At 46.0% G+C, this 15,367-nt stretch overlaps 2 protein-coding genes across 7 annotated transcripts in view; one reads left to right on the forward strand and one right to left on the reverse strand.

The window, feature by feature from the left end:
- The window catches only part of Reptor (repressed by TOR), a 30,915-nt gene extending 18,016 nt beyond the window's left edge, over positions 1-12,899 (reverse strand). Inside the window, exon 1 of one of the 3 annotated variants that reach the window (XM_077687814.1) lies at positions 12,671-12,899. The gene's annotated coding sequence lies outside the window, so the exon portion shown is untranslated. Of the gene's footprint in view, positions 1-11,845; positions 12,002-12,670 lie in introns of those variants that run through there. The other 2 variants (XM_077687812.1, XM_077687813.1) reach the window with 2 other exon arrangements.
- A 365-nt stretch (positions 12,900-13,264) lies between these two features.
- Positions 13,265-15,367, forward strand: part of Apepp (Aminopeptidase P) — a 29,727-nt gene continuing 27,624 nt past the window's right edge. For all 4 annotated transcript variants that reach the window (XM_077687816.1, XM_077687817.1, XM_077687818.1 and 1 more), the window contains exon 1: positions 13,265-13,390. The gene's annotated coding sequence lies outside the window, so the exon portion shown is untranslated. The remainder of the gene's footprint in view (positions 13,391-15,367) is intronic.

A 15,367-nucleotide genomic window follows, 5' to 3' on the forward strand; every position in this document is an offset into this window, starting at 1 on the left:
ATGCAAAGAAAAAATAAAGCAAGCTCACACTAGCGCGTAAGACTTGAAGGAGAAGCTGTACGCAACCTTCATTATCATCACAACGGTTTAAGTCCGCGATTTGCAGCCAATTTGCTTCTTCTTCACTGCCGCAACGACGTTTACTCCATGATCGTTGCTATAAGTGTGAGCTTCCTTCATTTTTATGGAAGTGATAATCATTGGATATCACCTTGGAGGCGGGTACGCTATGACATGTCTTTCTCGTTCCGAGCAAGTGTTGCCACGATTACGGCAAACGCTGGCGTGTTTTTTTTTTTTTTTTTTTTTTTTTTTTACCCGCCGCGGTGGCTCAGTGGCTAAGGCGTTGCGCTGCTGAGCACAAGGTCGCGGGTTCGATTCCCGGCCACGGCGGCCGCTTTTCTGATGGAGGCGAAAAGCAAAAACGCCCGTGTGTACGAGATTTCGGCGCACGTTAAAGATCCCCAGGTGGTCAAAATTAATCCGGAGCCCTCCACTACGGCGCGCCTCATCGCCTGCGTTGCGTTGGCGCGTTAACCCATACAATCAATCAATCATTTTTTTTGGGGGGGGGGGGATACTCTTGGCCAATCTCTTTAGGTGGGTATATGCTTGGCTTGATAAACGTGCGCCGGGGACGCTGGGTGGTCGCCGCGAGCCACGCACACACGAGCGCTCGGCATTTTCCTGTTTTTTTTTTTAACTGCGGACACGAAACTAGCGGTTTGCTAAACAGCTTCGCTGTTAAAAATAGTACGCATACGTAGCGCACAAGAGTTCCAAGTCTCGGTGAAAAACTAAAGAAGGCGTTAAAGATATCCCGGTGGTCAAAATCAATCCGGAGCCCTCCACTACGGCGCGCCTCATAACCTGTGCAGTTTCGACGAGTTAAACCCCACAATCAATCAAAACTAAAGGTTCTCGAAACCCCTGGTGGCAATGAAACGGCTGCGGAAGTGCACAAGCGTCGCATCATTCTCTCTTAAAACTGCCAGTTAATTCTGATTACACATTTATGAATACGGTCACCGCGGAAACTTTGCAGTATATACCCCCGGATAAACCTACAATGTTTTTTTTTTTTTTTACCAATACGGATTAGCTACGTCCTTTTTGCTCTCGTCGCTTATTAACGAGCAGTGGTCACGGAACCCGGCGTTTTCAGCGCGCACGACACGCAGCCGGAAGGGACTTCTCGCGGATATCGTAAAACGCACGCACGCACGCAAAACACCGGGTGCACTTACGTCTGCGCACGTGCTTTGAAGGCGAATGCCTGGTGACTTCTTTGCTGCAGCATCGTATTTGCGTCTCTCTTTTTTTCGCCCTCGTTTCTTCGTCTTATGGAGCGAATTGCGTCAGAAAGCAGACTGGCACACGCCACAGATTCCCTGGAATCAGCGCGGCTGGTGTGCGTCTGTTCTGCTCACGTGACATCACGTTCAGGTGTCACGCGGCACGCACTAGTCTACTACTTTTACGTTTCCAATTCATAGTTTTCTGAATTTTGTGAAGCGGGCACATTAGCCCCTCACAGCTTCAGTGTATGCCACGAAGAAAGGAACAACGGCGGCAACTTTTTAGCGCTGGCATCGTGCAGAGATAGCGCAGTGGTTGCCCACTGGGCTGTTACTGTGGAGACCCGGGAACAAATCCCACCTGATAAAAACGTGTTTTTATTTGCTCTTCAAGCCGCGACCGTTCTCTTGACTGGACAACGCCAACGACAGTTTCTCGAGGAACGGGGCACTTAAAGCTTTCGCCCTAAAAATTAAATATGATGGTCTGCAGAGGTCAAATGTTCGCGCACTCGAATACATTCGACAGCGCTGTCAATGCTCTTAATTATTATAACGTAAGTGTGCGAAAATGATTTGTGCGTTGTTGCTCATATTCGTCGTTTCAACTGTCCCATGGTAGTGCAATGACGCAATCTTTCAAAGGGAGGTTGCGCACGCGTACAGATTGAAGTAACATTTAAATGCGATAGTACTTACAGGTTTACCGCCCACAATTCCGTGTCCGTGCGCCTTTTTCACCGCCCTGCTTTGTCGGCGCCGCCCGAAAGTGGGGAGAACGGTTCAAACTGCTCCTGAATTTAATCACGTCACTCACGGATATACCGGGTGTTACGACGGTAATTGGAACACTGGAATTAGAAGTGTTCCAATTATCGTCTCAACACCCTGTCCTACAGAAGTTTGGCGCAGCCATTTTACTTGTTCGCACGAATTCTCAATAGGGCCGAAAATTTGTTCAATTTAAGAGCTCCATGCACTAGTGCGGAGTCGTTTCAGACGCACATGATTAGATGGGACACGAACATCAGTTTCAGTTCTTTCCGTTCAATTAATTTCCGCAAAACATGTCGACACAGGGCACCCTGGCACAGCACATCTACGCAACATTTATCAGTTCATTCAAAATATGTTTTAGCCCTTTACTACTTTCTGCTCGAGATCGCGATTAATTTATGCTAAGAACTTGAACCCAGTAGTCATAAAGTGATGTAGTGGCTAAGCGCGCCAGCACGCGCACACACAATTTCGGTCGGCTTTTTGTTGCATGCAACATTTATTGAGCTACTGAAGCAGTCGTCCACAAAATTAACAGGACACTTCAGCACTCTTTATGACGAACAGATTACGAAAGCCCGTGTCCAGTTTCCGAACGCATCCTCTCATTATCATTATCCTTACCCTTTGCGTTTTTCGTTTTCTTTCAGTTACTGCGAGTTGGCACACACCCTCTTTGGCGTTTCTTTTACTCTCAGCTACTATTACCCGGCACATATCCGCTTAGAAACATCGCCAAGCAAACAGGGCATTTAGCAGAAACCCACTTTGCCTCTAGCCTAATTGCTATTCCTGTAATTAGAACGCTCACATTACTCCTGCAGACCTCAGACCATGTCTTTAACAAGGATACGCTTCTAAGTCGAAGGCCACAACGCTTTCACTGGGTCCACCTTTGGTCAGATAACGTCAGTGAAAAAAAAAAAAAAAAAAACTGTCGCGGTGCAGGGGTTGCGCGCATGGTTTCGTATTTCGGGTGCCCCTGGTTCGAATCCCACTTATACTCAAGTTGACTTAATTTTCTTTTTACAATTCTCTGAGCCGGCAGCCATTTTGTGCGCGTTCGCCAAGGGAGCCGGATTGTCCGACCTACCGAGTTAACCAATGCTTCCCCATGAACACGTCAGCGTGCCTGCAGCCGCAAACGCTCCTCGACTGGATATGAGAATGAAAGTGCGCACGTTTTTCAGAAGCGGCTTCGTGCGGAGCAGTCGACCCCTGTAGAAGCGCCACTGTCCGTAACAAAGGCCTTTCCCAGTACACTGTCGGACCCCCGGCAATTGTCCCATTCAAGTGATGTCACAACCGGCTGACTTCGGCCATTGTTGTCGTCCAGCTTATGCAACGCTTGCCCGGGGCCGTAGGCGTTATACTAGGGGGCACTGCTTTATGAATCACTCTTATTCAGGGGTGCGCGAGCGGAGCTTTTTCCCAAACCGAATGGAATACGAATAAATTAGTGAAATAATCGCATATTTCATACACGATGTTATCGGTGCTTATAAAGGTCAGGAACGCATCTGAAAATCAATTTTTATTGACCATTCCGCTTTATTAACAGCTTCCCAAACCGTAACGCTGGATCAAGCTTTACTATATCTGATTCAAATCATCAAAAACAACAACAAAAAAACATAAAACTAGATTGGCCAACCTTGGCGCTTCTCGAACGAAACGCTAAAACCGAGGGGAAACAGGCTCAACATGCTACAATAGCTCGAAACAAAAACGGTTCGCTGAAGCTTGACGAGCATTCCGAGTTGTCATTAAAGATCAGCAGCAGCGGCGACCAACACGAATAAAAAATATTCTGGCACCACAGCAGACGGTATACACGCAAAATGTCACAAATAGCAAACAAACACACACACACACGCACGCAAACGAAAAGTATTGGGCGCAGCCAAGCAAGCGCACGAAACGCAGCATCCATCTCGCGCGCGCTCTGATCGCGGCAGCAGTAGTAGGTCGTGCGGTGTCAAAGCTGCCGCCGGGATAATTGTCGCAAGAATATTTCGGCGCTGCGTCATACCGAGCATTAAAAAACAGAAATAGATCGCGCGCTGTTCAAACGATATTAAGAAAAAACTTGGACGCGATTTCCAACACGCACTATTCGATTCGTTCGCGTAACCGAATAGGCGAACAAACACCCGAATTAGAAAATTTCGAGGAGTATTCGCCCACATAGTAACTAAAGAGGAGGTAGTAAAGGCTCTCAAAGGCATGAAAAGAGGAAAAGCTGCAGGAGACGACGGCATAACCGTGGATCTTTTGAAGGAGGGAGGAGATATTGTACTGGAAAAGCTTGCTGTACTATTTTCCGAATGCTTGAAGACTCAAAAAGTGCTCATAACCTACAAAAACGCCATCATTATTTTGATTCATAAGAAGGGAGATCCCAAGGATCTCGAGAATTACAGACCCATCAGCCTACTCTCGGTTGTTTACAAGCTTTTTACCAAGTTAGTGACAGGCTGGGTTTAGGAAAGGGTACTCATGCATCACATTCATGTTGTCAATAAAGTGATAGAAAAATCCGCAGAATACACTAAACCCCTTTACATGGCTTTTATAGACTAGAAACCGTTTGATTCCGTACTCACGGCAGCCGTGCTTTAGAATCACTAAAAGACCAGGGAATAGAGGAGATCTGCACAAGATCCACGTGTGGCCTACAATCAGAAAGCACGGCTGTGGGGCTAAATAAATATGAATAAATCAAAAGTAATGCGGAATAAGCATGCCAAGAGCGCCCTTGCTTAGGAGACGAAACGCTGGAATTAAAAGAATATAACTACCTCGGACAGATTAGTGCTGACCACAACCACGAGAGAGAAATCCGGCGCAGAATAGGTATGGGTTGGGGAGCACTCGGCAAGCACTCCCAAATAATGAAAAAGTAAGCTACCTCTGCCACTCAAAAGAAAAATCTACAACCAGAGCATACTGGGGGTTACGGCATAGGGAGCTGAAACTTGGCACCTTACTAAACAACTAGAAAGCAAACGTAAGTCGGCTCAACGGGCCATAGAACGAATAATGTTAGAGTAATACTCAGGGACAAAAAACGAGCTACCTCGAGAAAAAAAAAAAAAAAAAAAAAGGACTTGCGCTGGCCACGTAGTGAGACGAACCGACAACAGAGTGGACACCGAGAGATGGGTCTAGGAGGAGGGCAAGGCCAGTATAGCACCATGGAGGAATGAAATGGGGGAATTCGGGGGCAAACTGTGGACTCGAGCAGCGCAGGACTGGAGCAGTCGGAGGTCAATGGGAGAGGCCTTCGTCCTGCAGTGGAGCTGAGTAGGCTGATGATGATTCGCCCACATTTACTATGTGCGGAAGCGCTCACCGAGCTGCAATTCCAGTGCTCTCTGAGGGGTATTTGTACATCTTTTAGAACTGAACTGGCGGTTTTTTGGCCTTGATGCGAGAAACGGGGAAGGCAGCACCGCTGGAGATAACCGCATGACATTTTTCTGCGGCTCGGGACGGAGACTAGCGCCTCGTCGGAGGGGACCCTGGCACACGCAGCGGTCGCCGAGGGCAGCGTGTGACGACGACAGTGCGAGCACCCCCGGAAGAAGGGCCGCCGCAGACATGCACACGTGGGCTGGCAGCACGGGGCCCGGATTCGGGGCCGCGACACGTGACGCGCTCCTTTCTCGGCGTCCGCCAAGGGCACCTGTTGGCCCTGGCGCGGAAACAAAAGGGCTGCTCCTCTCGGAGCACGTGCTCGGCGGCCTCACTTCTCAGGGCCAGCGGCGGCATGCGTCAGCCGCGCGGTGACGCAATCGGCCGGACCGACGCGCAAACAAACGCGCTCCTCCGTTATCAGCAGCGCAGGCGCGCTCCCGGGGCATGCCGCCCACAGAGCTCTCCTGAGGCAGTCCCGCCGACAGAAGACGGAACTGGGTTAAACAAGCTCGCGCTCACTACGCCAAGCTCTCGTACGCGCATACAACCCCCTTTTCCATTGCACGCACAGCAGAACACACTGCCGGTTCCACCACCAACTGCATTGATCCAGCCGTTTTTTTTTTTTTTTGCTAAGCTTTCTATTTTCCTCTCTTCAAAGAAATGCATATCGACAGTTCTGAGCCCCTCAACATCATTTATACTATTTTGTTTCTACTTCTAAACATACAACGCCACAGACTCGCGTGTCGCCGTCTCTTTTATTTGAACGGTGTCATCAGCAATGCTCGGCTGCCACCATTTTCATTGTAAAAAAGCCTCGCATGACCTTGTCCTTTTAGCACGTATGCAGCGCGAACGTGCACTAAAAAAGGAGGAAAAAAAAAAAAAAAGAGACAGAGAAAGCACGGAGGCACAAAATCTCGGTATCGGGAAAACGAGGGTGTGCGACGGGGGTTTCCCCGTTTCGCAACGTGTTTTCGTTTTATTCCCACACTCGCAGCCCCTTTCCACTCACACTTTTTCTTCACCGGCCTTACTTCCCAGTTCACCGTCCTTGCATTCCTCCCCAGAGAACGAAAGCTTTTTTTTTTTTTTTTTTACGTCCTTGATCATTGTGGTTTCATTACTTTTTTTTTTAGTTCGCGGCCCAATGAACCAGAAGCACAGAGCAAAAACGAAAAAAAAAAATGTGGGAAAGAAAAAGGTCGGAAGAACTCCAAAGGTTGGGGCGACTCCATCGGGAAAAAAAAAAAAAACAAAGACAACCAAAGCAAACAAGTAACGGAGAGAAGCGAAGAGGAAAAGGAGAAAGAGAAATGACATCAAAGAACGTGAAGCGGAATACGGGTTTCCCAAAAGCACACGAAAAAGCGCAAAGAGCGCGACACAAGGGAAGAGAGAGGGCGCATAAAAGCAGGGCCAGCGCTCTTGTTCTCTGTGTTAGCGCATGGCTGGACGGCCTTCGCAATGAATCTTTCCGTTTGTGTTGTGCTAGCGCCCTTGGCACCGCTGGCGGCCGCCTATCTGGCGATGGCCAAGGAAATTGGGCCGACGCCGCCGCGCACGGAGGGGAGCCATAAAGAATCACTCGCGACGGTCCAAAGATCATCGCCGATATACAGTCGTTACAACACTGGCCGCGAGAGAAGAAAAATACCGCCGAGCGGCGCGCACGACACACAACATCCGCTATCGGCGATGTGTGTTCACCGCCAGCGATTCAACAACAAATAGGGCGACCCGTGTGTCCTTATTTTATACACACATCCGCCAGTGAATGTGCAGACAGCCGGCAGGGAGAGGCCTCCTTCGATTTTTTTTTTCTTCTTCTATTCCTGCGCATCTGGCATTATTTCGCGGAAAGTATACGAGAAAAAAAAATGTCAGCCTAACATTTGCAAGCCTCCTGCCGAGTTGTTTGCAGAGATCAAGGGTGTTATGAGCAATCTATCATATCCAAAAGAGCGCCCGTAAATATGGAACAACACGTAATGAAGATTTTTCTCGCAGGCCCCTGTAGCTGCTGCAGTACGAACGCGGACGCAGCCACATGCATAACGCCGTTCGACCCAATATATATATATATATATATATATATATATATATATATATATATATATATATATATATATATATATATATATATATATATATATATATATATATATATAGGCAGTAGAAGAAACTTCTCGAGGTAGGAGCCAGAAATATTTGAGAAAATGGTTGACTCCCGATATCAAAAAAAAAAAAAAACTAATTCACTGACGTTTCGACTGGAGGACGTCTTCATTGGAGTAACGTGAGTTACTCCATTGAACGTCAGTGAAATACTGTTTTTGTTTTTAATCGTGATTCAACCATTTTCTCAAATATAATATATATATATATATATATAAGGTAAGTAAATAGAGAGACGAGACACGAAAAAAACATAACAAATTAAAGTTTACTGACGGTTCAGGAAGGGGACTTCCCTTCTTCAAAGTACAGGCAGAGTCCTTCAATGCTTTACTGGTCACGAAACTTCGGCGCTCGCTTCATATAGGGACCGCGCGCGCCGCTACAGGCGCCACCGCCGCACGAAGGTCATCCAGCCGCCGCGCGTGCGGCGTATTGGCCAGCTCTTGGCGTGCAAACGCTCGCTGCTTTTGGTGTCTGCGCGCTGATTAAGTGTGTTTTTTTTTCGTAGTAGTTAGCGATGAATAGTCGAGTTATTGTGTTTATCACCTGCCTTCAAGGGGGTTTTATTTTTTGAAGTAAGCTACCGTAAACTTCGGCCGCGAACGGCAACGGCTTCTGTGTGCTCTGGCACAAGCGCTGCGCCGTCGTGTTTACGGATTTTTAAATCTATATTGCTTCTTTTCTTAAAACAAAGTTGTAAATACCACACATACTGTAGCTGTGTAGTCACGGACTGCTGCGAGCCTATTGATAATACAATAAAAAAACTGAAAGAAACCAAGTACGCGTCGTTCAGACTACGCTTAATGAATCCGTTGATTGCTCTGGAATGCACAGAATGCTAAAAGAGATAGTCCAATAGTATTGTCGTTTCGATGAGTGGGTACATACTTGAGAACATCCAAAAACGTTGCAGAAACGCGAAGGATCAAAACACGAAGAGATATATGTTACTCCATGTGTCTTTCTGCTCCACGCTTTGCAATCATTGCAAAAACAGGAAGCGAAAAAAGAACAATGAAACTGATTTTATCACACACAACAAAAAATTTCAATGTTACGAAGGGAGACAAAAGAGCTTGGTCTAGCGTACAAAAATTTATTTTTTCGCGCTGCGATGTGCAGCACACGGAGGAAACAGAATATTGCCACGTAGCCAAGAATGACGCAAAGCTTTTCTGAACGCAGCGAGCTAGCGATCTTCTGCACTACAAAAGACTAGAATGAAACATAAACGTCTAAGAAGCAGTCCGCAGTGTGACGTGAACAGATGAACGTCGATAAAGTGAGTTGCGCGGCGTTTGCTATGCATGCATTACTCTTGGAACGTTATTAATTTCATATCCATGGAAATAGGATCGAGAACATTATCGAAGAAACAAAAAATCAAGTTAGCGACAAGGTGGCACCCTTTCCATATCAAACAATATTGCCAGACGGGACGTACGACAAAAAGAGCAAACGGGCGCTCCGGTTGAAACGCCAGATAAAAAACCGGAATCGGCCACGCGCGGTTACAGAACAAACAAAACGAACCCTAAGGGATAATGAAAAGTAAAAGCGCAAGGATGTCCCAAAGCTTTTTTACACGCGAGCCTGAGCGCAAGGTAATACAAGTTTGCAAACAGGTAATGAAGCACCGCTACAACCTGACTGATATGGCAAAAATCCGGCTTTAAGTTAGCCTCGTACAATTCTAGGCCCACGATGCTCTCAAAAGGGTACATTGCTTTTTCCATTCTCACACACAGTGCATTTGCACACACTGTCGCACAATTATAATCGAAGCTGAAATGTCCCGTTGCTTGCCTTGGAATGGCACCCCTCCATTTCTCACACAGCTGCCCGTAGCTCGGTCAACAGAACAAGGAAACATTTTCTGTGGTATCGTTGTACAAGGAACGACATCCCGGGACGCAACACATGTTCGGCACTACTTACGTTGCATCAAGAGAACGCGATATACACGTTACATTTTTTCCCGCACAAAACAAACACAACTCGCCGCGGCTCCACCGTTCGAGCCAGCGCAACGCCGCCCGAGGAGTGACCTCAGTGAGAGGGTGGCGCCACCGCGCGGCGGCCAAACGCAGCATATGAAGCTCTCCCATTGAGTTACGGAGCAGTTTCGTGACCAGTAAAGCATTGAAGGACTCTGGTACAGGGTAAGCTAATTTTAGTTATATATATAAAATGTAGCAAGGGAGATGGCAGGGCAAGGGAAGGGAGAGTTCGTTGATTCCAGTGTTATAGACATAAAATGTAGCAAGGGAGAGGGCAGGGCAAGAAAAGGGAGAGTTCGTACAATGAGAACTCTACCTTCTTTTTTATATTACTTTTTATTGAACTTTTATTTTTTATGTTTTCCTCGTGCGTCTATTTTCTCGCGCTTATTGCGAGTTTTCTGTTAAGAGACTAACATATATATGATCAAGAAGTTTGCGGGGATAAATTGGTCGCAATGAGCGCAGGACCGGGATAATTGGAGAATAATGGGAAAGGCCTTTGACCTGCAGTGGCCGTAGATAGGCTGATACATATATATATACATATATATATACATATATATATACATACATATATATATATACATACATATATATATATATATATACATATATATATATACATATACATATATATATATACACATATATATATACATATATATATAGAGTAAAAAATTGGTATAGCTTCTAACAAAACTGTTTATTGGTCGACGTTTCGATCGGATGCCTTGAGAAAGATCGGCATCCGATCGAAACGTCGACCAATAAACAGTTTTGTTAGAAGCTATACCCATTTTTTACTATTTGCTACGGCAACCAAAGACAGCCCTTCTCGCAATCTATATATATATATATATATATATATATATATATATATTTCAATGAGTTTTGCAACGGGCCAGAAGAAACGGTCAGGTAAAAGATAAGAACAACTTTGCGGTTAACTTGTTTATTATAAATTAGTCCGACAGTTTCGAAGACATTGTTTACTGCTATACTGCTGCTGCTTTATATATATATATATATATATATATATATATATATATATATATATATATATATATATATATATATATATATATATATAGCAGTAAAGCATCGTTGTAACGAAATCGGTCAAAACTCTTCGTGTGCCTTACCAAACACGTTTAAAATGGCCACAGCTTATATCGAAATACCACTTACAGAGAATTTTCCTACGTCCTCATGACTTCGTTATGGTGAGAATTAACGTGCACACACCCGCGCACATACACAAAGATAAGCCAGCAATTCTAGCAACGTTAAGGACAACAAAAGTGAAGCGAACTGAGCAGTGCGGCTATTTCTTATTTCTCCAATAAAGATAACCAATTTTTTTTAAAACTTAGAAAGTGGCTGGCTTTCCTTTCTGTAATAAGTCAACAAGCCCCTCATTCCAAATTATAATATTATGCCCACATATCTCACCATGTTTTTTTTTTTCATTAAAATAGGCTGTCTACAAGTGAATCATACACTTAAAACGCACTGCATTTACGTCTGCCACTGAACCTGCACTGCTAACCAATTTCCCAAAATTTCTTGTTTTTTTTTATCTGGTCACCGCGAAATACGTGACAATAATTTCATGTTGAAAAATTCAAATTCTTGAGCCCCACACGGGGTCCGAATATGACTTTTCTCTGGCTTTTCTTTTTTTCCTTTTCCACCAAACACGCCTAAGCACGAAAGGCTGCACATACCGCGCTCCGGGCACGTTCGCTTATTCCGGAATCGGCCGGATTCAGGTTGCACAATTCAACCTTGAGCAATATATCTCCTTGGTAGCGCGCTCTTCCGCTCTCCGCTCGCTTCGGCAGAAAAGTATTTCCGAGTGTTACATGTGTATGCGTGTACGGAAGGTTCTCGGCAAATGATGGGCGCAGTGCGATACGGCGGCTTTCCTCGGCACGGAAGACACGAGGCACGCGGCCAGCAGACGGCATCATATCCACTGCGCGCCTCGGACGTATCAAGTGCAGGGCCGAAGCCAAGGCCCCCTCAGCGTAACGAGCGCGCATAATCGTGAGCGCAGCCTTGGCAATCGACGCGTCTCCGTTGGCGCTTTCGGAATGGCCAGGTAGGGCCCAGAGGGTAGGAGGAAATAAATGGGGCCGTCCTTGGCAAGCAACTGACCTTCAAGGCGGATTGTGATGTAGGCAGAAAGGATGTTGATCCACGAGTCCTTCAGGGAAGCCCCTCGTGGAAGCCATGCGCGATTACAACACGCCGGCTCTATTGCAGGAAGTGCCGTACCGCGCCTCGGTTAGGCCTCGAGAAAACGTGACGGTAGATCAAGATGAACAATAGCGCGAGCGAGCGAGGGAAGACAAAAAAAGAAAACAAACAGCCGGAGAGCGGAAAAAGCAAAACAAGGGCGAACGAGCAGCCGCGTTCAAGGTCACCACACTGTGTACCATACAATGTTTCATGTCCGTACGGTATTGCGTAATCGCGCTTCTCGTTGCGAAGGCCGCGCTCCCAGACACCCCCCCCCCCCCCCCACCTCATCGCCTGGCGCCTCGTGTTCGGGCTAGCCACACACATGAGACAGCACGTTCGAGAAATTTCCAGTTCACGCGCGCTGATTGCGTGGTTTCGCTTCAACACAGCGGCCCGATCGAGCGATGGCACGCAACACTGGTTATACGAGAAGCGCAGATGAAATAAATAAGACAAACACGCAGTATACCGCAGACGACGTGCGCGAATCAGTTAACGCAACACTCCTGCCTTGAGCACATTCTGCCAGTGGCGGTAAGCCTTTCGTCACAGCAGGAGCAGACATGACAGAACTCACAGCTGCAACTGAATATTTCAGCGCAATACACTGCAATGCTGGCGCGGAAATGCTAGATTCTGGTCTAAACCCCGTTATTACGCATAGCTGATTGCATGTCACCCGCCGGAAACCACGAAACAGTACTAAATACAATCACCGTTATGTATAGAAATACTCACGGTAGTCCACCGGGAAAGTCAGAAGATTTTCTTCACAAAAAGTTCGTGGCAGTCTGTCGCTTATGCTCGGACGAACGTCGTATAGCTTTTGCTTGCTGGTAGTATCACTCGGAGCAGCAATTACTTCAAAAACACACCGTATTTCGAGTTAGTTTGCACCCAGTCGCGATTTGTTTTGGTTCTGTAGCTCACAGCAATCACATGACTTCCCTACAAATCGACGGAGCTCAGCCAATGAGGGCTCTTCGTTCCAGGAATTGCTCCACCTTTGCGGGAGAACCTTGAGAGAATATGGAGTCGCACAGATACTGTTTGGGGTTTGCTAGGTGTTATATTAAATACAAAAGCCATGTTGTTACATTACGACAAATACTTGCAATGTATCCAATTGTTTAAAAAAAATTAGAAAAATTTATTTGCTGGTTTTGACCACAAATTTGCGAGCAACTTTTGTAAACAATGTACTACAGCAGTTGTGACGTCACCACCTGACGTAGTATGTTTTGGTATGAGCACGTGAGGTCACCTTCATGAGGTTAGAGTCATCTAGCGGCGCTTGTGGAAAACGCTAAAAAATTTTTCGCCACCTGGTGGGGCGGGGCGGAAACGGGCAACAAAAGAAAATGCGTTACTCTAAGAACCCTACCCGTCAATAATAACCCTATTCATCTTGTTTCTGTTAAACATCCTCCCTCTTGGTTGACTCTTCACTCCGGAAAGGTGATTGATTTTAATTCGTCTTTTGAACGGTGTCCTGTAGCATGTTGATTGTGTGGAACGAGTTGTTTCCGTTAATGAGCTCATTTGTAGACTTGTGTGCAGTAATTGAAAAGTAGAAATCATTTGACAAGTCCGTTTCGGTCGTCCATAAGTAAAATTTTCAGTATGGCTGATGGGGTTAGTTAGGCCTAATCCTTCAGAATTAACATCTGAACTCCGGGAAGCTGGAGTTGTGTCGCGGGACGTTGGCGTCGCTGGTTTTGGAAGCAAACATGTGCACTATGCGGGACGATGGAAATTAGTGAGCGTAGGGTTAAGGTAGCGTCACATCGCCGGATCGGGTAGACGACCCGGTCTATTGATTGTCGCAAATAATCGGCGTCTCTCGCTGTTCCCTGGGATGTTGGCGTTTATTTGGCCAGGTCAGGGGCACTCGATTAGGTGCGATCTGACCACCCGACCGCGGCCAAAAGTCCGATCTGCTGGTCAGCGTTATCCAGTCTACGCTTTGACCCAACTTCGGATGGGCTCGAGTGCGTCTACTGGGCATCGGAGACCGATCTTGTTGGCTTCCCGCCTTTCTAAAGCGCTTTTTTAAGACGCTTGCACAATGCTTGGCCTGAAAGGACAGCCCGGTGGTCTCTGGGCAACTTTTGCCACTTGAGCTTGGGCACAAAGGGGTAGAGAGCAGTTGCCGAAAGGGTTGGCCGCGAGCGGGCTTTTTTTTTTTTCTTCCTTCGCCTCGTATTTTTTCCCTCGTTTTTTTTTTTTTTTTACCTCTCCTCTCCGGCAGCATCTCTCCTCTTCCGCATCCTTTTGCCGGAGGAGTTCGCGCGCGGGCGGATGGTCGAGCTGACTGCGACATCGCGTAGAAAAAGTAAAGTGATGTGGTTCTCTCGTTCGCTCGTTTATGGTTGCGGGTCGAAGGTGCAGCCGAGCTGTCGTTGGCGAGGCGGTCTTATTTGTTTACTATTAAATTTGCCGGAATGTTCTTGTCACGCGCGGCCTCATGCTTTCTTAAATTTTTTTCCGGATTTCTGTTTGCGTACGCCAGTGGCTTCGTATTCATATAATTTCACACCCTCCGTAATTAATGGGCGTTATAATACTTTGCAAAATAATTTCAAATGGCAAAATCGCACTGGTCTCGCTTGAATTTTTTTGTCACAACGTTCACGTCTCTTCTTCCCCGTTCGCGGTTGTAAAAGCTGTCACCCACAGTGCATACATAGCGTGTGCGTGTTTGTGTGTTAAAAAAAACCATTTGCTCCGGCATCACCCGCCCTGGGTGGCAGGATAGCAGGCGCACATCGTAAGGATAGAGTGAACTAGAACAATATTCTAGTTCACTGTAGTAAGGACCAAAGCCTTTCTGTCTAGCCGTGCGTGCCATCTAGGGGCAACTTTTCCGCAAACAATAATAATAATAATAATAATAATAATAGTTGTTATTATAAAGATGTCTGGCATGAAGTGGCTTCTTTGAATATCTCATTTAGAAGCACTCCGCGATAACCCAGTTGTATGCATTCAGTTTTTGTGTCGGTATTGTATTACGCAATTTTGATCGCCTCAAATGAATTCTGCTTATGTATTTTCTGGGCGAATGCAATTTTCAATGCCTTTTTTATATTTCTTGTAACTGGAAAACGCGCATCCATGTCCAACATTATTTGGTCAAGTTATTCGGGAAGCATCATAGTTTATATTGTGCTAAGTTTGGCTAGGTTAAGCTAATATGGTTTGCGTTAGCCTAGCCAAGGAAAACTCAACTATTCAATCGCGTAAAAAACTACCGAAATGTTTTTGAGAAGTTGTTATAGTCTTCTGGACATAGTCTCCCAGGCAACCATTAACTGTTCCTGCTGTTAATGAAGAATGTAGCAAGGCCTATAACTTTTTTCTATTTTGTTGGCTTAAAAATTTACTCTGAAAAAAAATTTATTATGGGATTTTACTTGGCATCATTGAATGGGG

Source organism: Haemaphysalis longicornis, unplaced genomic scaffold (assembly GCF_048455015.1).
Source record: "Haemaphysalis longicornis isolate Haplotype H1 unplaced genomic scaffold, Haemaphysalis longicornis Haplotype H1 scaffold_1, whole genome shotgun sequence".
In the NCBI taxonomy this organism is placed as follows: Eukaryota; Metazoa; Arthropoda; class Arachnida; order Ixodida; family Ixodidae; genus Haemaphysalis; species Haemaphysalis longicornis.